General features: G+C 59.6%; 1 protein-coding gene across 9 annotated transcripts in view; it reads right to left on the reverse strand.

Moving 5' to 3' along the window:
• The window catches only part of DET1 (DET1 partner of COP1 E3 ubiquitin ligase), a 33,999-nt gene extending 33,109 nt beyond the window's left edge, over positions 1-890 (reverse strand). For 8 of the 9 annotated variants that reach the window (XM_064158095.1, XM_064158094.1, XM_064158092.1 and 5 more), the window contains exon 1: positions 809-884. The gene's annotated coding sequence lies outside the window, so the exon portion shown is untranslated. Of the gene's footprint in view, positions 1-808 lie in introns of all 9 variants that reach the window. The other variant, XM_064158088.1, reaches the window with a different exon arrangement.
• Between the last annotated feature and the right edge of the window lie 23,310 nt (positions 891-24,200).

Genomic DNA, 24,200 nt, shown 5'->3' on the forward strand with positions numbered 1-24,200 from the left:
CCCTGGGCAGCCCATTCCAATGCCAATCACTCTCTCTGACAACAACTTCCTCCTAACATACAGCCTAGACCTGCCCTGGCACAGCTGGAGCCTGGGCCCCCTTCTTCTGTTGCTGGCTGCCTGGCAGCAGAGCCCAACCCCACCTGGCTACAGCCTCCCTGCAGGCAGCTGCAGACAGCAATGAGCTCTGCCCTGAGCCTCCTCTGCTGCAGGCTGCACACCCCCAGCTCCCTCAGCCTCTCCTCACAGGGCTGTGCTCCAGGCCCCTCCCCAGCCTTGCTGCCCTTCTCCAAACACCTTCCAGCACCTCAACATCTCTCTGCAATGGAGGAGCCCAGAGCCGGACACAGCACTCCAGGTGTGGCCTGAGCAGTGCTGAGCACAGGGGCAGAGTCACCTCCCTTGTCCTGCTGCCCACACTGCTCCTGAGCCAGCCCAGGATGCCATTGGCTCTGCTGCCCACCTGGGCACTGCTGCCTCCTCTGCAGCTCCTCTCTCCCAGCACCCCCAGCTCCCTCTCTGCCTGCCTGCTCTCAGCCACGCTGGCCCCAGCCTGTAGTGCTGCCTGGGGTTGTTGTAGCCAGAGTGCAGAGCTGTGCCCTTGGCCTTGTTCAAGCTCCTGGCACCGCACTGTGCCCATCCGCCCAGCCTGCCCAGGTGCCCTGCAGTGCCCTCCTGCCGCTCCACTCCTGCCCCCAGCTTGGTGTTCTCTGCAAACCCACGGACGGTGCACCCAGTCCCCTCACCCGGACACCAATGAAGAGAGCACACAGGACCGGGGGCGAGAGGGGGCCGCGGCTGCGCTTACCGCTCCGGCCGGCGCTGAGTGTCGATACCGGCACCGCCGCCGCTCACTTTATGGCGGCCGCCATCTTGCCGCCGCCGCGGAGCGCCGGGCAGGGTCACGGCGGACTCCCGCTTCCGCCGCCTGGGCCGGCGAGGCGGCGCGCCCGGGCCAGACTGTCCGCATGGCGCGGGGCTGCGCCCCCTGGCGGCGCGGAGGGGCTCTGCGCGGCGCGCCCGGGCCAGACTGTCCGCACGGCGCGGGGCTGCGCCCCCTGGCGGCGCGGAGGGGCTCTGCGCGGCGCGCCCGGGCCAGACTGTCCGCACGGCGCGGGGCGTGCGCCCCCTGGCGGCGCGGAGGGGCTCTGCGCGGCGCGCCCCGCGGCCCCCTGCGCCCAGGCGTGTTCTCTGTCCCGCACCCTTAGCACCGCTCCTCCCGCTCTCTGCAACCCCGCACCCGCCCCGCACACGTTCCGCAGCCCCTGCAACCCTGCGCCCGGGCCGCACCCGCTCCACACCCAGCCTGGACCCACTCTGCACCCCCAGGGCTCATCCTGCAACCCAGCCCCCCCAGCACCCTATCCAGTCAGCCCTGCACCCATCCCTCCCCCTTTCTCTGTGCCGCAGGCACTCCCGGAACCCTTTCGCCCCCCTGCACACATCCTCCACCCTATCCCAGCTCTCCCTGTGCCCATCCTGCACCCTGGCCACCCCATCACAGCACCCTCTTGCACCCCTCCATCCCCAGGAACCCCCTGCACCCTGAGTCCCCACTTGAGGACACGCCAGGGGACGTCAAACCTGCTGCCAGCCAGCACATTGAGCTGGAGCTCAACCCTGGCATCAGCAGCAAAGATTGGGGTCAATCCTGGGCACCCCCTTGGGCTTTTCGAGGGGACTGAAAGCTTTTTGCTCACTTGGGCTTTTAGCAGCATCCCGCTCCCCAGCACCCCTCCCCACCGTGCATTAGCAGTGAGGGCAGCTCCGAGGGCACTTGTCCTTCAAAGGGAAGGAAGGAGGAATGTCAGGGGGCCCTTGAGATCCATCTGCCAGCCTCTCACCAAGGCTGAGCTGCTGCACCAGCTCTTGGAGCCACTCAGCCAGTGGGCACAGGAGCTGGGAGCAGGTGGTGTGAGCCAGAATGCTCAACCCAGGGTGCTGGAGAGACTGCTGGGTGCACCCCATGCCTGTGGGTGAACCCCGTGCCTGTGGGGTGGGTGCAAACCCATCCCTGTGAGGTGAGTGGCCCCACAGGGGTGCAGTGGTGGTACCCAGGCAGCATGGCACAGGGATGGCACAGCTCTGCCCCTTCCTCAAAGCTCTGTCTGAAATTGCCTTGTCCACATGTTTGGGGGGATGCTTTAGGGTCCCAGCAGCAGCAGCAGGCAGAGCAGTACCTCACCGCCCAGGGAATGGCACCTGAGTGGCTGCAGCTGCCTGCTGGAGGCTGGTGACCGAAGGCAGCCTGCCTGGCACCCCTGTACAGCAGGCAGGCGACCCTGGGGCAGCAGAGGACCCTCAGGGGGCCCTCGCTGCCGTTCCCCTTGCCTGCCCAATGCCCGCATCACACCCGGCCGAAGAGACGCGGGATGCGCCCAGCATCCAGTGTCCCTTTCCCACCTCCCCGCCGGCTCCCAGTTGCCGAAGCCGCGATGACAGCACTGAAAACGAATGGCCCCAGTGTCTCGCTTTGTCTCTCAGCCTCCTGCCTAATTAATTGAGATCCACCTTAATAGGATCAAACTAAATACCAAAGAGCATCCAACCGCACAGCAGCTGGCAGCAAAACAAGCGCACCGGCACACACGCACCGCAAGCCAGCTCGCCGGACAAAAGGGCCATTAAGACAGCAGCAATTAGTGCTTCCGGAGCTAATCACCTCAGCACCACGACCTCCCCGTGGCTGTGCCCCCCTCCCTGGAGCTGGGGAAGGGGTCGAGGGACCCTGACTGGAGCAGTTTCATCTGCCGACAGGGATTTGCATCATGTGAAATAAATCTCCTCGTGGGCACAAGGCTCCTGGCAAAGTTAGTCCCTGCTTGTTTTGGCCCGGGGGAGGGAGGTGGAGGGGTTGTGGGGCCAGACCCCCACCTTCAGGAGGTTGCCCGTGCCAGGGCTCCTTGGCACTGCCGCACCAGAAGTCTTTTCCCACCTCCCGCAGCATTTCGCGCCCCTCCTTGGTGGTGCAGCAGTGTGGCTGTCCGCATCCCTGCCTGCTGGGGCACAGTGGGGAGCTGGAGTGTCCACCCGCACGTCCCCAGCCCGAGGGAGACAGCAAGCTCCAGCTCGGTGCCCAGGGAGCCGATTCGGGGGTTACCGAAGTCTGGCAGGAGAGTTACTGGGAATGGGTACAAAGGTTACTGGGGGCGGTCCAGGAGGCTGCAGATCTCTTCCAGCTTCACAGAGGATCTGCCAGTCCATGCCTTCGGGGCTGTTCGGGCTGGCTGCGAAGGCAGAAGTGGTGTCTGGAAGATAATCTCTGCTCCCCGCAGCTCAGACCCCGCAGCTGGGATGCTCCAGGGGGTCCCTCAGCCAATTCATCCCTTGTCCATCTCTCAGGTCCCTGCTCTGGCGGCTCCCCTCAGCAAATGCTCCTGTCCCACCCTAAATGGCATGAAGCAAGAACTGAGAGGTTCCTGCCCTGGGGGAGGGGGCACAGTCCAGGCTTTGATGTGAGCCTCAGCACCAGAGCGGTGCTACCAACCACAGCAGTGCCCTGCTGCTGTCACCTCCTTCTCCAGCCTGTTCCTCCAGAGCCAGCAGGTGAGTTAAAAAACGAAACGAGAAATTGCAGCCTATTTGGGCTCATTTAGATGATTTCTCTCGTTCCTGAAGCAAGGACCCTTCTGCTGTTCTTGCTTTGGTTGTTTACCAAGAGCCTCCCGACTGGATCCCGTGGCTGCTTTCCCAGGATTAGAGAGGGTGTGGAAGGAGAACGGCGCTGGGGGGGATCACAGGGGTGGGCTGCTCTCCTCCTGGCTCCTCCACCAGTATAAAACCAAGGTGAGGAAAAGCTGAACCATCTCCTCATAGGAGTGCTTACAGAGGCAGCAAACCTCCACATCCTGAGCATCTCCATCCCCCTCCCATGGCTGCTGAGCTCGGTCACTGTTGAGTTCCTCACTGTGCCGAGGCCAGGGAGGAAAACAAACCTGTTTGGGGTTTTTTGTTTAGTATAGGTGGAGAGTGAAATCTGCAAAAGAGCCTGGCATGGGGAGAAATGCTTCACTTCTGAGGGGTGCCTCAGCCCTCCCCAGGCCCCAGCATGTGAAGGGCTAAATGTGGCCACTGCATCATGTTCCTTTGGACTGTTTTAGGGTGAAGCATCCTATAGGTGAGATCAGCAAAGTTCAGCTGGGGAAACTGTGAGAGAAGAGCAAGGGGAGCAGAGGCATGCCTTGGATGTCTCTCCTTTTGCCAAGCACCCAAGGATATGACTCAACACTCAGTTTTCCCTCACGTCTGGGGGGTGGCTCCATCCATATTTGCAGAGTTTGGGGCCCCCCTCACGTGGGGATCCAGGGATGTGCTCACACACATTCCTGTAAAGGGCATGAAAAGGTCCTGCCCACCGTGCCCAGGAATCGGTGATTCCCCAGCCCCACTGGGACCCTGTGGGAGCTGTGGCTCCCCTCCCCACACTGGACAAGTGTCACCAGGGTCAAGGTCCATCTGAGCCAAGTTCACAGGCTGCAACACCCACAGTGCTCCACAGCACCAGGGAAACCTTCCTCTGCCATCCAAGCGTCCCTGGCTCTGGTTCTGTCTGGTGCCAGAGGCTCTTTGTGGGGTGGAACTGGGCGGGGTTTGCTCAGGGGCTCACTACCATCAGGATGTGCTCCGTGGGTGTGGGACTGGGCTCCCCTTTTCTCCCTCCTGGTGCTGTCTCTACTCGAAGGCAGGCTCTGATTTAAACACCTCCCAGAGCTCTGCTGGCCTGTGCAGAACACCTTGTTGCAAAGGCAGGGCACAGGCAGGAGCTCAGGGGCAGGAGCCCAGGGGCAGGAGCTGGGGACTCACGGCTGTGCCTGGTCCTCCCAGGGTGCCCATGGGGACAGCTGAGGCTGGGCACCACCGCTGGTGATGAGGATCCTCTTAGCCAGGGGGCAGGTGGGGAACAGCACCCTCCTGGGTAGGGGGACAGCAGCACCCAGGTGCAGCAGGGTGGAGGCACCTGGCTGCTGCTCTTCTGTAGTGAGAGCTGGACCTGCCCACAGCCACCTCCTCGCGTGGGGTTACAGCCTCGTCCCTTGCCTGCACTCACCACAGGGTCACAGCCCTGTCCCCTTCGTGCCACCTGAGGGGTGCCAGCCCTGTCCTCTCCCATGCACCCAGCACAGGGTGACAGCTTTGTCCACCTCGTTTCATCCACGGGGGTGCCAGCCCTGTGCCATCTCAGGAGTCAGCCCTGTCCTCCCCCCGCCCCTCGCCGTGCCACCCGTGAGGTGACAGCCTTATACCCTTCGGTGCCCCCATCACAGGGTGACGGCCCTGGCCCCGCCGTGCCATCCATGGGGGTGACAGCCCTGCCCCCCCACCCCATGCCACCCGTGGCGTGACAACGCTCCCCCCCCCTCCCGCGTGCCAGGCGTGGGGGGGGTCCGCCCGGCAGCCTCCTCCCGGCTGATGCGCAGTGACATTTGCAATCTGTTGCCATGGGCGCTCGGGGACTTTTGCTGTGGAGGGGGATCGCGTTTCCCCCCCCCCTCCTCCTCCTCCTCCCCTTCCCTCCCTCCCTATGACGTCATGGATGACCACGGTGGTGACAGGGCCACCTGTGGGCTGGTGAGGGGTTTAAAGAGACAGTCTGCAGCTGCAACAGGAGCCCTGGCTATTGTTTCAGCACCTGGGAGCGGGGAGACCTGCGACCCGCATCCGACCTACCCCATCCATCCCACCCACTCCATCCACCCCATCCCACCCCATCCCTGCGTCCCTTGCCTCCACCGCCGCCGCCGCTCTGCCGGGGCCCGAGCATCCTAAGTCGGGTCCCGTATCCCTTCCACACAGAGGCTCCTCCAAGGTAAGGATGCGCTCCGTGCCCCCACCCCCATCCCATATCCCACCGGGAATTCCTTGTCTCACCGGGCACCTCCTGTTCCACGGGGCGGGGGGGTGCAGCCCCGAACGCCACCGGAGCCATTCAAGGCTGTAGCCCACCGGTGGTCCTCCTGGAACCCAAACACATCGTGCAGGGTACCCCGGCTAAGATCGGCCACTTCTGTCCTCCACTGAACCCCTGCCTCCTTCCCCACACCTCCGGGCAGGACGTGGGGAATTATTCCATCAGGAAAGACAACCCTGGGGACGTCAAAACCCCCGAGGTGGCGTAGGGGTGTTGAGATGCTCCTGCCAGGGCTAGCACTGAGGTGTGGGGGTCGACAGGGTCTTCATCCCTTGCCAGCTGGCATTCCCTGACCACCTCAGGAGATGCCTGCTGTTTGGTGTCTGCCTTCCTTTTACACCTTACCCCACACACACCCAGGAAAGAGCCTTGGGCATCTCCTTGTGCCTGTTGTGGTCCTCATCAAGGGGTTTCTCAGAGCTGGTACCTTGCTGGACACCTGAAACCAACCATGGCCAAGCCCAGAGGGGCCAGGGGTGATGCTGGGAGCTGTGGGTGATGCCAGGAGCCATGAATTGTTCCAGCAGACATAGTGCAATGCTGTAGGAGCAGGCAGAGGCAGGGGAAGAACAGCTGCCCTCGTCATCTTGACAGGGGGGAAGGACCATCTTTGCCCAGTCCTCAGGGCTTTGTCCCAGCGTCCAATAGGGCAGGCGGCAGGTAAGTGCCAGTGTTGGGTGTCACTCGGGCAGGAGAGCGGCAGAGAAAGGGTCTGGCAGCTGGGAGAGGCTGGGAGAGGAGCAGTGTGTGCAGGGATCGGTGTGTGCATTCCCAGCAAGAGGAAGGCTGTGTCCCTTCCCGCAGGTCGCCAAACTCAGCAGATGCCCCCAGGCAGCCCTTGAGAGTCTCCCTGAGCCTGCTGCTGGCTGCAGAGCCAGACCCGCTGGAGCCTGCATGGGCTCTCGGCTGCAGAACCTCTGGTCCCACCGGGGCAGTTGTGATGGGGAGCAAGGCAAGAGCCTCAGCGCTGGTAGCCTGGGCTGCCTCTGCAGCCTTCCCAGGGCCAGCAGGCATGGGGGCAAGGGGCAGGCAGGGAGAGGGACCACGCTCCAGCAGCTCTGTGGTCCATCCACCAGGACCTGAGCAAAGCCAAGGATGCAGCTGCCCCTAGCACTCCGGCAGAGAAAGAGGTCTGCTGGAGCTGGGCTCACTGTGTCCCACTCCTGTAGGGCTGGGAGCTGGCACAACAGGCAGCAGCAGGCTCCTGCCACCCATCCCTCCTAGGATGCAGAGGGCTTGGGCTGGGCCTCGCTGTTTTTTGGGGTGGGAGAGGCAAAAGCCAAACTGTCTGGCAGGTGGAAACCTGGCAGGCCTTGGTGTTGGCAGCTGAAGTGCAGGGACACATCCTGCACCTCCCAGACCATGGCCTAGGGGATCTGGGGGGAGCACCCACAGGCCTCTCTGATGCTCTGCCACCTTTGCCCCCACTCGCTGCCACAGGTGCACTCTGTGGGTGCAGTCAGCAAACTGGGGACCCCTGGCTACACTCAACCCCCCAACATGGCATGGGGCAGCCCTGGCTGGACCCTCCTTGCTTCAGGGAGCTTGGGGGAGGCTGGGACTGCTGCCCCGTGGGCAGGTCCTGAGGAGATGCCTAGAGGGGGGTGCAGGGCTTGCAGCTGAGGACTACAGGGGGGCTTAGCTGCCAGGTGTGCTGCTGTGGGGCTCATCCCCACCCTGCGCTGTGTGGGGGCCATGGGCTCAGCTTGAGCAGCAGCCACGGACAGCAGGAGTTAATTTCATACTCACTGGGCATGGGCTAGGGCTGCCTGCTGTTCTGGGGGGCTAAAAGGTGTGAGTGGGGCTGAACAGGGCCAGCGTGTGGGGTCTGGCTCTGGTCCATGCAGGTGGAGGCAGGGAGCAGGCAGGAGGAGTTGTGGAGTAGCTGCTGGCCCTGCCTGCTGCCCCGGGGCAGTTCTGGCTGAGCTGCTGCACTGCTTCCAAAGCCTGTGAGAGCAGGGGAGCAGGGCAGCAGGGGAGCAGGGCAGCAGGGGAGCAGGGGAGCAGGGCGGCAGGGGAGCAGGGCAGCAGGGCAGCAGGGGAGCAGAGGAGCAGGGGAGCAGGGCAGCAGGGCAGCAGGGCAGCAGGGCAGCAGGGCAGCAGGGGAGCAGAGGAGCAGGGGAGCAGGGCAGCAGGGCAGCAGGGGAGCAGGGGAGCAGGGGAGCAGGGCAGCAGGGGAGCAGGGCAGCAGGGCGGCAGGAGAGCAGGGCAGCAGGGGAGCAGGGCAGCAGGGGAGCAGGGGAGCAGGGCAGCAGGGGAGCAGAGGAGCAGGGGAGCAGGGGAGCAGGGCAGCAGGGGAGCAGAGGAGTAGGGCAGCAGGGGAGCAGGGCGGCAGGGGAGTGTTCCTGCCCAAGGACACCCAGGCACACCCAGGCACAGCTGTGTAGAGACACGCAGACAGACACACTGACACACAGACACACAGACATGCACAGACATGCACAGACACAGGCACACACACACATAGAGACACACAGGCACACAGACACAGACACACAGACACAGACACATAGCCACACAGACACACAGACACACAGACATAGACACACAGACACACAGACACATAGCCACACAGACACAGACACGCAGACATAGACACACAGCCACACAGCCACAGACACACAGCCACACAGACACAGCCACACAGGCACACAGACACAGACACACAGACACAGGCACACACACACATAGAGACACACAGGCACACAGACACGGGCACACAAACACAGACACAGACACACAGACACACAGACACAGGCACACACATACATAGAGACACACAGACACAGGCACACACAGGCACACACAGGTACACAGGCACAGGCACACAGACACAGGCACGCACAGGTACACAGACACACACACACACAGACACAGGCACAGGTACACAGACACACACACACACAGAGGCACAGGTACACAGACACAGGCACACACAGAGGCACAGACACACAGGCACAGGCACAGGCACACAGACACAGGCACATAAACACAAGCACACACAGGTGCACAGACACAGGCACACAAACACAGGCACACACAGGTGCACAGACACAGGCACACACAGGTACACAGGCACAGGCACACAGACACAGGCACACACAGGTACACAGGCACAGGCACACACAGGTACACAGGCACAGGCACACACAGGTACACAGGCACAGGCACACAGACACAGGCACACACAGGTACACAGGCACAGGCACACAAACACAGGCACACACAGGTGCACAGACACAGGCACACACAGGTACACAGACACAGGCACACAGACAGGCACACACAGGTACACAGGCACAGGCACACAGGCACAGGCACACACAGGCACACACAGGTACACAGGCACAGGCACACACAGGCACACAGACACAGGCACACACACAGGCACACACAGGTACACAGGCACAGGCACACACAGGCACACACAGGTACACAGGCACAGGCACACACACACAGGCACACACAGGTACACAGGCACAGGCACACACAGGCACACACAGGTACACAGGCACAGGCACACACACACAGGCACAGGCACACACACACAGGCACACACAGGTACACAGGCACAGGCACACAGACACAGGCACACACAGGTACACAGGCACAGGCACACACAGGTACACAGGCACAGGCACACAGGCACAGGCACACACAGGTGCACAGACACAGGCACACAGACACAGGCACACACAGGTACACAGACACAGGCACACACAGGCACACAGGCACAGGCACACACAGGCACACACAGGTACACAGGCACAGGCACACACACACAGGCACACACAGGTACACAGACACAGGCACACAGACACAGGCACACACAGGTACACAGGCACAGGCACACACAGGCACACACAGGTACACAGGCACAGGCACACACACACAGGCACAGGCACACACACACAGGCACACACAGGTACACAGGCACAGGCACACAGACACAGGCACACACAGGTACACAGGCACAGGCACACACAGGTACACAGGCACAGGCACACAGGCACAGGCACACACAGGTACACAGGCACAGGCACACAAACACAGGCACACACAGGTGCACAGACACAGGCACACACAGGTACACAGACACAGGCACACACAGGCACACAGGCACAGGCACACAGACACAGGCACACACAGGCACACAGGCACAGGCACACACAGGCACACAGGCACAGGCACACAGACAGGCACACACAGGTACACAGACACAGGCACACAGACACAGGCACGCACAGGTACACAGACACAGGCACACACAGGCACACAGACACAGGCACACACAGGCACACAGGCACAGGCACACAGACACAGGCACACACAGGCACACAGGCACAGGCACACACAGGCACACAGGCACAGGCACACAGACAGGCACACACAGGTACACAGACACAGGCACACAGACACAGGCACGCACAGGTACACAGACACAGGCACACACAGGCACACAGACACAGGCACACACAGGCACACAGACACAGGCACACACAGGCACACAGGCACAGGCACACAGACAGGCACACACAGGTACACAGACACAGGCACACACAGGCACACAGACACAGGCACACACAGGCACACAGGCACAGGCACACACAGGCACACACAGGTGCACAGACACAGGCACACACAGGTACACAGGCACACACAGGTGCACAGACACAGGCACACACAGGTACACAGGCACAGGCACACAGACACAGGCACACACAGGTGCACAGACACAGGCACACACAGGCACACAGGCACACACAGGCACACACAGGTGCACAGACACAGGCACACACAGGTGCACACACAGGTGCACACACAGGTACACAGACACAGGCACACACAGGTACACAGACACAGGTACACAGACACAGGCACACAGACACAGGCACACAGACACAGGCACACACAGGTACACAGACACAGGCACACACAGGCACACAGACACAGGCACACACAGGCACACACAGGTACACAGACACAGGCACACACAGGCACACACAGGTACACAGACACAGGCACACAGACACAGGCACACACAGGCACACACAGGTACACAGACACAGGCACACACAGGCACACACAGGTACACAGACACAGGCACACAGACACAGGCACACAGACAGGCACGGGTACACAGACACAGGCACACACACACACACAGATGCGTTGTACCCAAACACGCTGTGGTTCCTCTCCTGCATCCCCACCCCCGTCCCCCGCCCCAGCAGGCACTTCCAGCTCTCCCCATTCCCATGGGAAGCTCTCCCAACACCAGTGATGGGTGAGGTGGCCAGAGCAGAAGCTCCTCTCCTGACCCTCCTCCCGGCAGCCTGAGAGCTGCCTTAGCTGGCTGCCTGCTTTCCACTGTCTGCCCTAAGCAGGGCTGGGCTCCCCAGCCAGGATTTCTCCTAGCGGTGAGGAAGGCTGAGAACCTTGTTCTGGTGGCAAGGAGCCCAACCCTCTGCTGTGAGAGGCAGGGCTCATGTGAAGTGACCAATTCCACCTTCAAGGCTCCTCCCTGCCCTGCATTTTGTAGTCGAGGTCTGAGCCCACCCAAGGCTCAGGCTGCCAGCATAGGCTGGAGCAAAGCCTTCCTCTGGCCAGGCACCAGGAAGGGGTGAAGCTGCTGGCTTCCACGCTGCTCCCGGTGTGCCCAAGCGCTGGAGGGGAAGGTGAGGGATCGATGCCGCCCGGCAGCAGGCAGCCTCTCTTGGTGCCAGCCCAGCCCGGCGTGTGCGCGCAGCAGGCGCCGGCTGCTCGGCAGCACCACGCAGGCTTTTCCAGCACGGCTCCTTAACCCTGCTAATTCCCTTGTTTGCTCCTGCCAGGCCCTCTGTGCCCCTGCCAGGGGGTGGCTCGGAGCCTGCTAATTGTGCTGGTGAGCTGCAATGTGTCTCTCAGTCACCAGGGTGTTGTTCTCCGGGGTTGTTTTAAAGGCTGCTGGCCCTTGCCCAGCGGTGTGGGACAGGGCAGCGAGCGGCGGCATCCTTTGCACCTCCCCATCTGCCATCCCCCAGCTAAAGCATTCCGACTGGGGACTGGCTCCCTGGCTCCCAGCTCACGTTGAGACGTGCTCTCAGGGTGATCCTCAGCACGGCGCAGTGATTCTCCCGTCCCTGCTACTCTGGTGGGAGGGCACCAAAGGTGTGGTGCCAGGAAGGGCTGCCTGAGCTCACCCTATGTGCATCACAAGATCACAGGATGATAGGGGTTGGAAGGGACCCCCACAGGTCATGGAGTCCAACCCCTCTGCCAGAGCAGGCCCATAGAATCTAACTCATCTCCCAGGCTGATTTTGAGGTGCCAGAGCTGGTTGAGAGATGCCAGAGCCCACCCCTGAAGCAGCCCCCTGTTCTCCTTCTCTCCTCATCATCCAGAGGACGCTCAGGGTACCAGGAACACCCCAGAGCACCCCTCACCTTCCACCTCCCTATTCCCACCTCTTGTCCCCAGGCCATCTGGCCACGCTCATCCATGTTAAACAAATGCAGGAGTCTATTATCAGGCCTTTCCTCCCCCTTCCCCCCCGGACAGCTGGAGGCTGAGCACAGCCTGAGCCCTGGCCCACAGCATTCATGTGTGTGAATGAGGAAATTGAATTATTTATGGCCCCGCGGATGGGGCTGGCGGCTGCCGAGCCCGAGCCCAAAGGACTCCTTTACGTGGCAGCTACCTGTTGCTATGGAGCTGGGGGGGCTCCTTCCCTGAGCCACCCCACCCTCAGCTGCACCCCTGCCTGCCCCTTGTCCTGCCCCCGTCCCTGTGGGGTGACACTGAAGCCAAGCTGGGCTGGCTGCAGGGTGCCCAGCTGTGGGTGTTTTGCTGCCTGCACTCTACTCACTGCTCCCCCAGACCAGTTTGGAGGTTACCCCCAAATCTCCCCACACATCAGAGCGGGACCCCAGTGCCATGTGAGGGTGGTGTGATGCCAGCAGCCAGCGCTTGCTGATCACCAGGGTCTGCAGCTCCCTCGGAAGGCAGGGGAAGCACTGGGGTGGGCAGCAGCAGGTCCAGTGCTGGCACGGGATGAGGTGAGAGCTGATCTCGGCTCAGAGCCCTGAACTCCTCTTAAACCTCCCACCCCCCAGGGGCAGAAGGAGCTGTGAGGACCCTCTCTCTCCCCCATGCCGAGGCTTAATAAGCATCTCTGCACGAGCAGGGCCCTCTCCAAAGCCTCCTGCAGAGCAGCTGCTCCCCAGCGACACTGAACCCTGCAGTGATGCCGAGAGACACGCTGGGGCACCCCTCCTTCACACTGCCTCCCCAGCTCCTCCTCAGCCTAAACGCAGAGCACTGTACCCACTGGGGTGCAGCCCCTCGCACTTGGGTGGCAGCCTGGGTCAGGCCAGGCTCCTGGGTCGCCGAGGGGATGGGACCCGGCGGCTCCCAGCCCTGCACGGCAGCGGCGCAGCGACTCCTGCTCCCTGCTCTGCAGGGCTAAGAATAGACTCCAGCTCCGCTGCTGGCGCTGAGTGGGCTCTTGCCGGGCTCAGAGGAATAAAAAGCAGGCAAGGGCTTATTTTAGCTGCTGCAGTCGGCAGCTGTGGCTCTGATGTACCCAAGGAGCAGCCTCACTCTCTGTTTACCCACCCGCTGCTGGGAGCAGAGGCACCACTGCAGGCTGCTCCAGATGCCCCCCTGCCACGCTGCCAGCCTCAGCACTGAAATCCCAGCTGGCTCCCAGCCTTCCTCTCCCAGCTGCTTCCCCATGCTTCTGGGGTGAGCCTCGGGGGATGAAGATGCTCCCTCCCAGCTCCCCACACCGGCCGCTGCTGGAGGCCGGCAGAAGCTTGCTGGGATGCTTAGGGCTTGCCTAGGATCTCAGGGTGCATCCTGCTGTACAGGACGCAGCAGGCTTGTCCCCACCGCCTGAGACAAACGAGGACTGCAGGCGTCCCCATGTCTAAGCGAGGCATCTGCCCGGGCTGCTGCAGCAGGGAGCCGGCACATGCCAGCCACGGCTGCGGGCACAGGGCCGGGGGGAAGCAGCCGGGCTGGGAGAGCAGCTGCGGGTCCCTCCGCCTAGCATCACCCCCGAGGTAAAAGGAAGAGCAAGCTAATTGTTGCCATAGCTACGCCAAGTGGCCTTTGGGAGGGAGCGGCGTCATCCCTGCTGTCACAAGGTTAAGGCGGTGGGGAGTGGCGGCGCTGGGGAAGGGGTGGGGAGAGAGATGCGCTTCCTTCGGAAAAACCATGGCAACAGCTATTTCTAAGGGAACAGCTGGGCACGGCGGGGCCGCGGCGAAGGGGCTGGGGCGCCGCGATGCCAGCCCTGCTCTGAAGGCTCTACCGTGCCATCGCGGATGCCCAGAGACCTCTTCCCACGGGTGGCAGGGCTCACCGAGTGTTCCCCGCAGTGCCAGGGGCTCCAGTGTTACCCACGAAGCAACACGCAGCCACTCCAGCTTGCTCGCGGTGTGCAACCCCTCCCAACATAGACTCGTAGGATGTCAGGGGCTGGAAGGGACCTCCAAAGCTCATCTGGCCCTGCCCCCTGCCAGAGCAGCATCACCCAGAGCAGGTCACACTGGAACACACCCAGGTGGTTCTTGAACATCTCCAGAGAGATCCCCCCTGGGCAGCCTGTTCCAGTGCTCTGCCACCCTCACAATGAACGTGTCCCTGCTGGCTAGGGCAGAAAGGGCTGCCAGATGAGTGGGGTGGCCAGGACCACCCACCGCTGAGAGCAGGGATATGACAGCTTGGCCAGAGCAAACACACCAGGGACAAGCCCCAGAGGAGAGCCCGAGATCAACCAATAAGTGAGGCAAAGTTTGAACAACCAAATGCAAGTACTGCTGGGGATGATGGGCATGGACTCAGCACCACTGGAACTGGTACAGATTGGGCTGGTAAAAAGGTCTCCTGCACTCATGTGACCATTTCTGATGGGAGCTGCTGCTGGTGGCACCCAAGGTTTGGACAAAAATGGGGAAGTGCTCTTGGGGATGAGAAACACTCCTGGAAGATGCAGAGGTGTGAGGAATGTGCACCCTGTGGCTGCTGGCTAAGGCCTGGGGATGCAGAGGGGTGAGGAATCTGCACCCTGTGGCTACTTTTCCTTGGCCAAGTGGAAGCAGAAAGGAGAAGATGCTGGTCTCAGCCACAGCTTCCACCCTGGCTCCTGTTTCAACACAGAGATGGAAATTATCTCTTTGCAAGACAGAGTCTTAATTAAGACCATTTCCCTGAAGGAAGCCAAGAAGGAGAGATGCCCTTCTTGGTGTTCCAGCACTTTCTGGCACTTGTTTCCACACCAATTGGGGCACAAATTAGTCACTGGGAGTGCAGTTTGTTTGTGCTGCTCAGGGATCACAGGATCACATCTTACAGGATGTCGGGTTGGAAGGGACCCAAGGAGATCATCCAGTCCAACCCCCCTGCCATAGCAGGACCACACAGTCTAGCTCAGGGCACACAGCAACACAGCCACACAGGCCTTGGAAGGCTCCAGAGAAGGAGACTCCACAACCTCTCTGGGCAGCCTGTGCCAGGGCTCTGGGACCCTTCCAGCCAAGCAGTTGCCCTTGTGTTGAGCTGGAACCTGCTGTGCTGCAGCTTCCATCCACTGCTGCTTGTCCTATTCCAGAGGAGGCTCTCCAGCACACATCCCACCTTCTTCCAGGGAGGTGGATGGCAGACACAGGTGGGGTGGCCCCAGCAGGGGCAGAGAAGAGGCACTCATGGTTCTTAGAGTGCCAAGTCTGTTCTTGGTGGCAATAGCCCTAGGCTGGTTGAGACCCCAGGACTGGAGCAGAGCCAGCAAGGATGTTCAAGATGTCTCCATGTGCTGCTTGGCCACTGGACCCTGCATGACTTGGTGGATGGCTGAACCCTGAGGCCAAGCATTGGGACTAAATGTTGGAGAATTTGCAAATGGCAGCAAAATGGCAACAGAAAGGGTGGGAAGAAGAGCAAGGAGCCAGCTGCTCCCCGAGGTCTTCCGCAAGATCCTCACCACCCACCCTGGCTCTCCAGCAGGAAGACTGAGGGAGGACAGGGGCTTGCTCCAGCCTCGGAGTGTGGCTGTGCCTGGTCATCCCAAGCCCCTCTACCAGGGAAGAAAGGGAGGAGCTCCCTGACGGCACTGAAAAGAGAGGAAGAAGGACCTGAGGATGAGTTGCTCAGCTCTGTGCTCTGCTGTGACAGCAGCCAAGCAGAGGGTGAATTGCAAGGCTGGCACGGAACTATGGTTTAAGAGTGGCATCTCCAGCTTGAGGTTGTTGGATCTGGACAGCCTCCTGCTCAGGTCTTAAGATGGACAAGAGTCAGCAGCTCTGCCACAGTTGTGGCTGTGTGCCCACCCAGCTGCAGGTGAACCTGTCCTGGTTCCCTTTATCCCGGAGGCTTTTGAAGGTGCAGACAATACAAAGGAGGAAGGAGTACGCAAAGCCCTTGGGGCAGCTGCACAGCCTCTCTGTCCCTGTGGAGCTGTGTGAGATGCTGTGGCTGGAATTCACTGAGCATGGCTTTGGGCTCCTGCAGAGAGCAGGGGTGCAGCTGGCCAGCACGCCAGGCAGAGCCGGCACAGCTGATGGATGGCAGAGCCAGCACGGAGCAGCAGGCGGCCGAAGAGCTGGCAGAGAGGCGGCTGAGAGGAGGTGTCCCATGGCCACAGCTGGCTGCTCACCTCTCTCCAGGTGACCTGGAGAGTGAGGGCTCACTGCAGCACCAGACACCCTCCCTGCTTTCCTTCCTTGGGAGGGCTGGGAGACAGCTGTAACCCTACAGAGACACTACACAAAGCTCCATGCTGGGAAGGCTTCAGCCAGGACGCTTCTGGGTGATCTCAGCCATGAGGCTCAGTTCCTCTCACTGCTGTTGAGCTCCTTTTGCTGAGCCTTGTGGGGCAATTCAGGCTGCTGCCTCCTGCTCCGTCAGAGAACTCGTGCCTGTCCCTGCTTCCGTGGCACTCAGCACCACTATCCTTGGTAACCAGCAAACATCCTCATTTCCCATGGCCATGACCACCACGCAGAGACCAGAACTCTCCTTCACCTTGTACCTGCTGCCTGCTCCAGCTGCTTAAAACCAGCACCGGGAGCCCCGTGAGGAGCTGCCTGCCCCTGGGCCGTGCCCTCCGAGCTCCCATTAGTTAGCAGCTCTCCACGGCGCTGCAGCATTTAGTAGCCTTACTCTGCCTCACCCCGCCTGATGTACCCGCGGCTGTCCTCATTAGCCGCATAATTGCCTGGCAAACACAAACCAGGCCCCGACAGGGTCGAAGGAAATTGGTTTAAAACTCCGAAGCTGCACTCTCCGCTGTTGTTCGAGGGGGCTTTGCTGCTGCTGCCGTTGGTTTGTTTGCATTCGCACGGCACCCCCTGGAAGAAGGAGAGGAGCTCTGCCGCACAAAGCCCTCCTGCGCTCAAAGCTGCGCTCAGGGAAGGTGGGGCTGGAACATCAGCCTGGGGACGCCCAGCCCCTGCGCTCCGCTTGGGCTCATCTGCTGCACCAGCAGGTTTCCGAGCAGCCAAAGTGGCATCTCCCATCCGTGCCCACGCTGGTGTGGCTGCCCTGGGTGAGGTTTAGCCATCTCCCAGTGGCAGGGGATTTCCAGGAGGGTAGCTCCGCTCCTGACAGCAGGCACCGGGGCCGAGTGAATGGAGGCGGTGGTAAGAAATCTAATTAACCTGTGGTGTGCTGTTTAATTTGTGCCAAGTCGTTGTGGTTACTCAGCTATAAACTCCAGCCCCAGCTCTAATGACAGTGGCTTGCATGGCAGCAGCAGAGAGCATCCTGGAGGCAGGCAACCACCTCGCGCTCACCCTTGAAGGTGCCCTCAATTACTTGTGGGGTGTTCCAGTGGTTGCCTCCATCTGGTTTCTTCCATGGCATTTGAGACACTTTCCTAGCTTCAACCTTTGGAACAAGCACCTGTGCTGCTTTTCTGCCTGCTCTGCCATTCAGCCCTGGTGCAACAGCTTCCGAGGAGCTGCCTTCAGGACCCAGCAGTGTCAATCTTTTGATTGCACAAAAGTCCAGGAGATGGCTTCAGGTCACTGAGTTCCCACTGCAAGCTCTTAGGCTGTAATTATGTTCAAGGCTCTTTGCTTTGGTTATTTCTTTTTGCTGAGGCTTGGTGCAGCTGTACAGATCTTTTCTTCAAGGCTGAGCTCCAGGTAGCTTCTCAAGGGGGGGGGGGGAAAAATCAGGCCTGGTATTTAAAGCAATTCAGCAACCAACTCCTGAAGGCCACTTGTCCATTGTGTGATATTTTCAACAGCAGGAATCAGCCCTGGCAAGTTCTTTGTGTCAGCTCAGGGAGAAGATTAGGGAAAGAGGCAGATGTCATTCATCAGCCAGATGTCATTCATCAGCATCTCTTCCCAGGTTGACCTTCCCCCAAGATCCTGGACCACCCAAGAGCTCCCCTGTGGTGCTGCACAGAGGGGCTCTGGGGCTGGCAGTGCCTCCAGAAGGGTGATGCTGAGCCTCAGCACCTCCTTCAGCTCACACCAAACTCCCATGGTCCCTCCATGACCTCTGTGAGAGATGCAGACATGTTCACACCCTGCAGGGAGATCCTTCCCATGGATGGGAAGGCTTCTAACCAGCTCCTAGGAGACCCCTGGTTGCCTGGTGAGATGAGGATTGCCAAGAAGGAAACTGAGAAAGAAGATGGTCTGTGTCTGGGGCCCATCAAAGCCAAGCAGGCTGAGGCCATGCTGCCACAGGGTTTGTAGGAGCAGAGAGCTCCAGCATTCAGCAACCCCAGGTCCCAGTCAGCTTGGTGCTCCAAGCACCCCGGGGGTGTGAAACACAAGAGCACTCTTGGCACTCTCGTGGTTACACCAAGGCCTCCTAGATCCACAGCAGCCTCCCACAGCCCACAGCAGCTCACTCTTGCATTTCAGGGACTCTTCAGCTCCTCTGTCCAGCAGGAAGCCTGAAGACCCTGGGTCACTCCTCCTTGGATAGAAGCAGTTCCTCCAAGCCAGCCTTGCTGGAAGTGCAGGAAGTGCCCAGCCTGGTCGTGCCCAGAGGCTGCCTGCCAACAAGGTTGGGATTCCCACCAAATGGGACTGCCAGCAAGCAAACCTTCATCTGCAGTGGGGTTCCTGGTGGAGTCCCAATGTGTGGGGACACAGAAGTGCCCTCAAAGCAAGGGCAGCTGAGCCACCACCAGTCTGAAGGACAAACGGAGAGCAAAGCCCCTGGCATGCTGTCTCCACACGGCTGAGCTCCACAGCCCTTCCCCCTCAACCTGAGCACAAACCCAGGCGCCTGGGCAGCTGAGGGTGGTCCCAGCAGCAGTGGCCATCGAGAGGAAGAGGAACTCAGTTTGGGGCTTGGGTTTCTTGGGTGTTGGTTTTGACTTTTTTTTTTTTTTTCCTTTCTTTTTTAAACAGACTTGGGGAAAAAAAATGTTAAAAGTGGCAGCGCTGGCACAGGGTAATTATCCCTCTGTTCCAGATGAAATACAATTAAGGCAGCTCTCAACGAGCCCCCGGGATATTGTGGTTTACTAATTAACAAGCGGATATGCTGTGGCCCTTGTCATGGCAATTACAGCGTGAGACAGGCTTCAGGAGCTCTAATTACACCTCAGCCCCCGACGCGCTGCAACACGAATTAACGAGGGCCCCGGCTGGCCGCAGCCACGGGCTGCAGGGCTGCGGAGGGAAGGGACAGCGACAGCCAGGGAGGGGCCAGCATGGGGATGGAGAGGCCAGGGACGAGGATGGAAGAAGACAGGATGAAGGTGGAGGGAACGGGATGAGGATGGGAGGGGCTCGGGATGGAAAGATCTAGGGTTGAGGATGGAAGGGGACAGGATGAGGATGAAAGGGACAGGGAGAAGAATGGAGCAGACAGGGATGAAAATAGAGGGGGCAGGGATGAGGATGAAGGGGACAGGGATGAGGATGGAGAAGACAGAATGAGGATGGAGGAAAGGATGGGGATAGAGGGGACAGGATGAGGATGAAAGGGACAGGATGGGGATAAAGGAGGCAAGGATGAGGATGGAGAGGACGGAATGAGGATGAGGACGGAGAGGACAGAATGAGGATGGAGGAGACAGGATGGAGATAAAGGGGGCAAGGATGAAGATGGAGAGGACACAATGAGGATGGAGGAGACAGGATGGGGATGAAGGAGACAGGGATGAGAACAGAGAAGACAGCTGGAGAGGAAGCATTTACAAGGGCATGTATTGATGGGACAAGGGGCAATGATTTTAAAGCAGAGAAGAGCAGATTTAGGCTGGGCATCAGGAAGCAGTTCTTTACCACAAGGGTGGTGGAACACTGGAACAGGTTGCCCAGGGAGATGGTGGAAGCCCCATCCTTGAAGATATCCAAGGTCAAACTTGATTGGGCTCTGAGCAGCCTGATCTAGTTGGAGATGTCCCTGCTTAATGCAAGGGGGTTGAAACAGATGATCTCTAGACGTCCTTCCCAACCTAATGAGTGTGATTCTGTGACAGGATGAGGATGGAGGGGACAGGGATGACATGGATGGAACAGGATGAGGATGAAGAGGACAGGAATAAGGGTACCCAGTGTGGCTTTGAGCCTGGGGATAGCAGCACACACTGCAGGACTGGGAGGATGCAGCAAGCAAGCTGGAGGTAAAAGACACCACGACTGCCCAAACCAGGTGCATCAGAGGAAAGAGATCAGCTTCTGCCTTGTGAAGCTGTGGTGTGATGAGATGAGTGGCATTTGGGATGACTGCAATGAATTGCAAGCATCACATCTTCCCCTGTTAATTCCCAGAGCAATAAAGCTGCTGTTAAGGAGTCAGATGGGAAACACTCAGCAGGGTTTCTGACTGCTGACAAATAACTAACAGGCCTCTTAGAGCCAAGAGGAATTCTTCTGACAAATTGTTTACTGGGGCAAGTTGTGCAGTTTCAGGCTGAGTCCAGATAATAGCTTTGGCCAGGTAGGGAAGGGAAGATAGAGAAAAAGGCATTCAGGATTTTAGCAAACCCAGTTTGGGGCATCTTGCATTTCAAAGAGCTGCTTCTGTTCAAAACGTTTGCAAAAGATCTAATTAAAGCAAAATGCAGGCCACACACCTAATGAGGATATTTTGCTTCTGACAAATGAGACAACATTTATCAGCTTGTGCTGATAATGATCACATTTCTGCTGGTCTTAGCCCAGCAGCAGCACAGGTTCCTCTGTGGCATTAGTGTGCCTTTGGAATGTATTGCTCCTGCAGGTAGCTGAGGAGGGGTGATGTGGGGGGGGTGATGGGGAGGTGATGTCAGGCTCTGGGCCACAGAATCAACCAGGCTGGAAGAGAGCTCCAAGCTCAGCCAGCCCAGCCTAGCACCCAGCCCTGCCCAACCAACCAGACCATGGCACTAAGTGCCCCAGCTAGGCTTGGCTTCAACACCTCCAGCCACAGCCACTCCACCTCCTCCCTGGGCAGCCCATTCCAATGCCAATCACTCTCTCTGCCAGCAACTTCCTTCTAACATCCAGCCTAGACCTGCCCTGCCACAGCTTGAGCCTGGGTCCTCTTATTCTGTTGCTGGGTGCCTGGCTACAGCCTCTCTTCAGGTAGCTGCAGCCAGCAATGAGCTCTGGCATCAGCTGCAAACACTGCTGCAGATGGGGTGGTTCTTGGGCAGGCAGGACAGCATGGGAAGACTGCAGCAAAGCCTCGGGGTTTTGTGGCTCTCTCTGGCATCAGGTGGGGGTGGCATCAGCAGAGCTCAGGGGCTGTCATTGCAGGAGACAAGTCTCACAGTGTGGAGGTGCACAGCAGCTCTCTTGTTTGCTCCTGGCTATAAGGAAGGGCTGAGATGAGGCAGGTGAGGAGGCTTCAGAGTTAGAATCATAGAATTCATAGAATCATAGAATTGTGAGGGCTGGAAGGGACCTCAAGGATCATCTAGTTCCAACCCCCCTGCCATAAGCAGGACACTTCACTCTAGATCAGGTTGCTCAGAGCCACATCCAGCCTGGCTTTAAAAACCTCCAGGCATGAGGCTTTCACCACCACCTCAGGGAACCTGTTCCAGTGTATTAGAATCATAGAACCAGTCAGGGTTGGAAGGGACCACAAGGAGCAGCTAGTTCTAATCCCCCTGCCATGGGCAGGGACACCTCACACTAGACCAGGCTGGCCAGAGCCTCATCCAGCCTGGCCTTAAACACCTCCAGGGGTAAGGCTTCCACCACCTCCCTGGGCACATTCCAGGCTCTCACCACTCTCCTGCTCAACAACTTCCTCCTCACCTCCAGCCTGACTCTCCCCATTTCCAGCTTTGCTCCATTCCCCCCACTCCTGGCACTCCCTGAGAGCCTAAAAAGTCCCTCCCCAGCTTTTCTGTAGCCCCCTTCAGACGCTGGAAGGCCACAAGAAGGTCACCTGGGAGCCTCCTCTGCTCCAGCCTGCACAGCCCCAACTCTTTCAGTCTAAGTCTCTCAGCCAAGTCCCACCCAAGCATTCTGTCTCTGCGTGGTCCCCACGGGCAGCACCCAGAGGCAACCTGCACGGCAGGAGCAGTGTCCGGGGGTGGGCGAGGCACAAACCTCCTCACACATTGCTCCCGAAATAGAGCTCATTAACCATCACAATTAACACGAGCCAGGCCCTCCCCCCCCTCACCGCCCCAGCCAGAGCCATACATCAAACTCGCTGTTTGCTCCGCAGCAGGCAGAGCCCAGTTTATCGCTGCAGGCAGGAAATTGCTGGGCAGGAGCTGCACGTTCCACTTTTAATAAGTTTGGCAATAAAGCCTCTCGTCAAACGAGGCCACGACAGGGCGATAATGAAGCTTCCGCCTGGCCCCGTAATTGCTCCCTGCTCTCCTGGGGGTGAGCCAGCAAACGGGCAGGGGAGGGGCAGCTGCAGCGCCTGCCCTCACCTCCCCCACCAGCAGCATCCCTGGAGCACAGCCCTGTGAGGAGAGGCTGAGGGAGCTGGGGGGGTGCAGCCTGCAGCAGAGGAGGCTCAGGGCAGAGCTCATTGCTGCCTGCAGCTGCCTGCAGGGAGGCTGTAGCCAGGTGGGGTTGGGCTCTGCTGCCAGGCACTGAGCACCAGAACAAGGGGACCCAGGCTCAAGCTGTGCCAGGGCAGGTCTAGGCTGGATGTTGTTAGGAAGTTGTTGTCAGAGAGAGTGATTGGCATTGGAATGGGCTGCCCAGGGAGGTGGTGGAGTGGCTGTGGCTGGAGGTGTTGCAGCCAAGCCTGGCTGGGGCACTGAGTGCCATGGTCTGGTTGGTTGGGCAGGGCTGGGTGCTAGGTTGGGCTGGCTGAGCTTGGAACTCTCTTCCAACCTGGTTGATTCTATGATCCCTTCCTGATCCCCAGCAGCATCCCTAGAGTGCTTTCACCTGCTGGAGTGTGGCTGAGGAGGCCTGCCCATGTTGGAGGGATGCAGACACCAAAGAGGTTGGAGGAGGTGGCAAAGGAAGAGGGAAGCAATTGGTGCTCCAAGGGAAAAGGTTTTCTGCCTCCCAGGAAGGGTTCTTAGCACTGAGCAGTCTTTAAGGCCATGCAGGTGCTGCTGCACCCAGCCACCCCCACCCTCAGCTAGGTCTGCTGGAGGTTTTGCACAAGTGGGCTCAAGCTGGGGAACTCAAAGACCAGCTCCAGCTGAAGCATGAAGGGCATAAAGCAGGCATGAGGAGGGCATGCAGGAACCATGGCCCTGTGGACACTCCTCACTTCTTCACCTAGGGCCTCACCCATGGGAACTGCACTGACTTCTGTGGCCAATGTTAGCCCCCCCCCATACACACACACACTTCTTGCTCTCCTGTCCTTCAGGTTTCAGGTGCTTGAGCATGAGCCTGAGAGATGTGCCCAGTGCCAGCCCAGCTTTGCTGAGCAGGGAAGTGGAAGACTTGGCAAGCACTGAATACAGACCACTTGGCCCTCTCCAGAGGGAGCTGAGCCATGGCAAAAGAGAGGTCTTGAGGGGACTGCTGTGCTGATCTACTGCAGAATGAGAGGGCTGCAGCACTCTGAAACCCACCATGGCAAAAGCCAGGGAATGCCAAGGTGCCCTCCTGTTCTGGTGTCCTCAGACTGGCAGATGGCTGCCCCAGCCCAGCCCTTGCACTGAGGATGGTGGTGATGTTTCCAGGTGCTCCTTTCATGATGAGACTTTCTTTCCCTAAAAGAAACCAGGCTCAGCAAGGGCCTGGTCACTGACTTGGCCTTCATCTGTTGCTCCTCAGCCTTTGCTTTTGGCAGACACAGAAATCTAGCCCTGCTGCAAACCTCTTTGGAATGATGGGAGCTGCTCAAGAGAGACTTGGTAGGGTGCCCCAGCCCACAGGTGGGTGACAGAGACACAGTATATGAACAGCAAAGG

This window comes from Pogoniulus pusillus, chromosome 17 (assembly GCF_015220805.1).
Source record: "Pogoniulus pusillus isolate bPogPus1 chromosome 17, bPogPus1.pri, whole genome shotgun sequence".
Lineage (NCBI taxonomy): Eukaryota > Metazoa > Chordata > Aves > Piciformes > Lybiidae > Pogoniulus > Pogoniulus pusillus.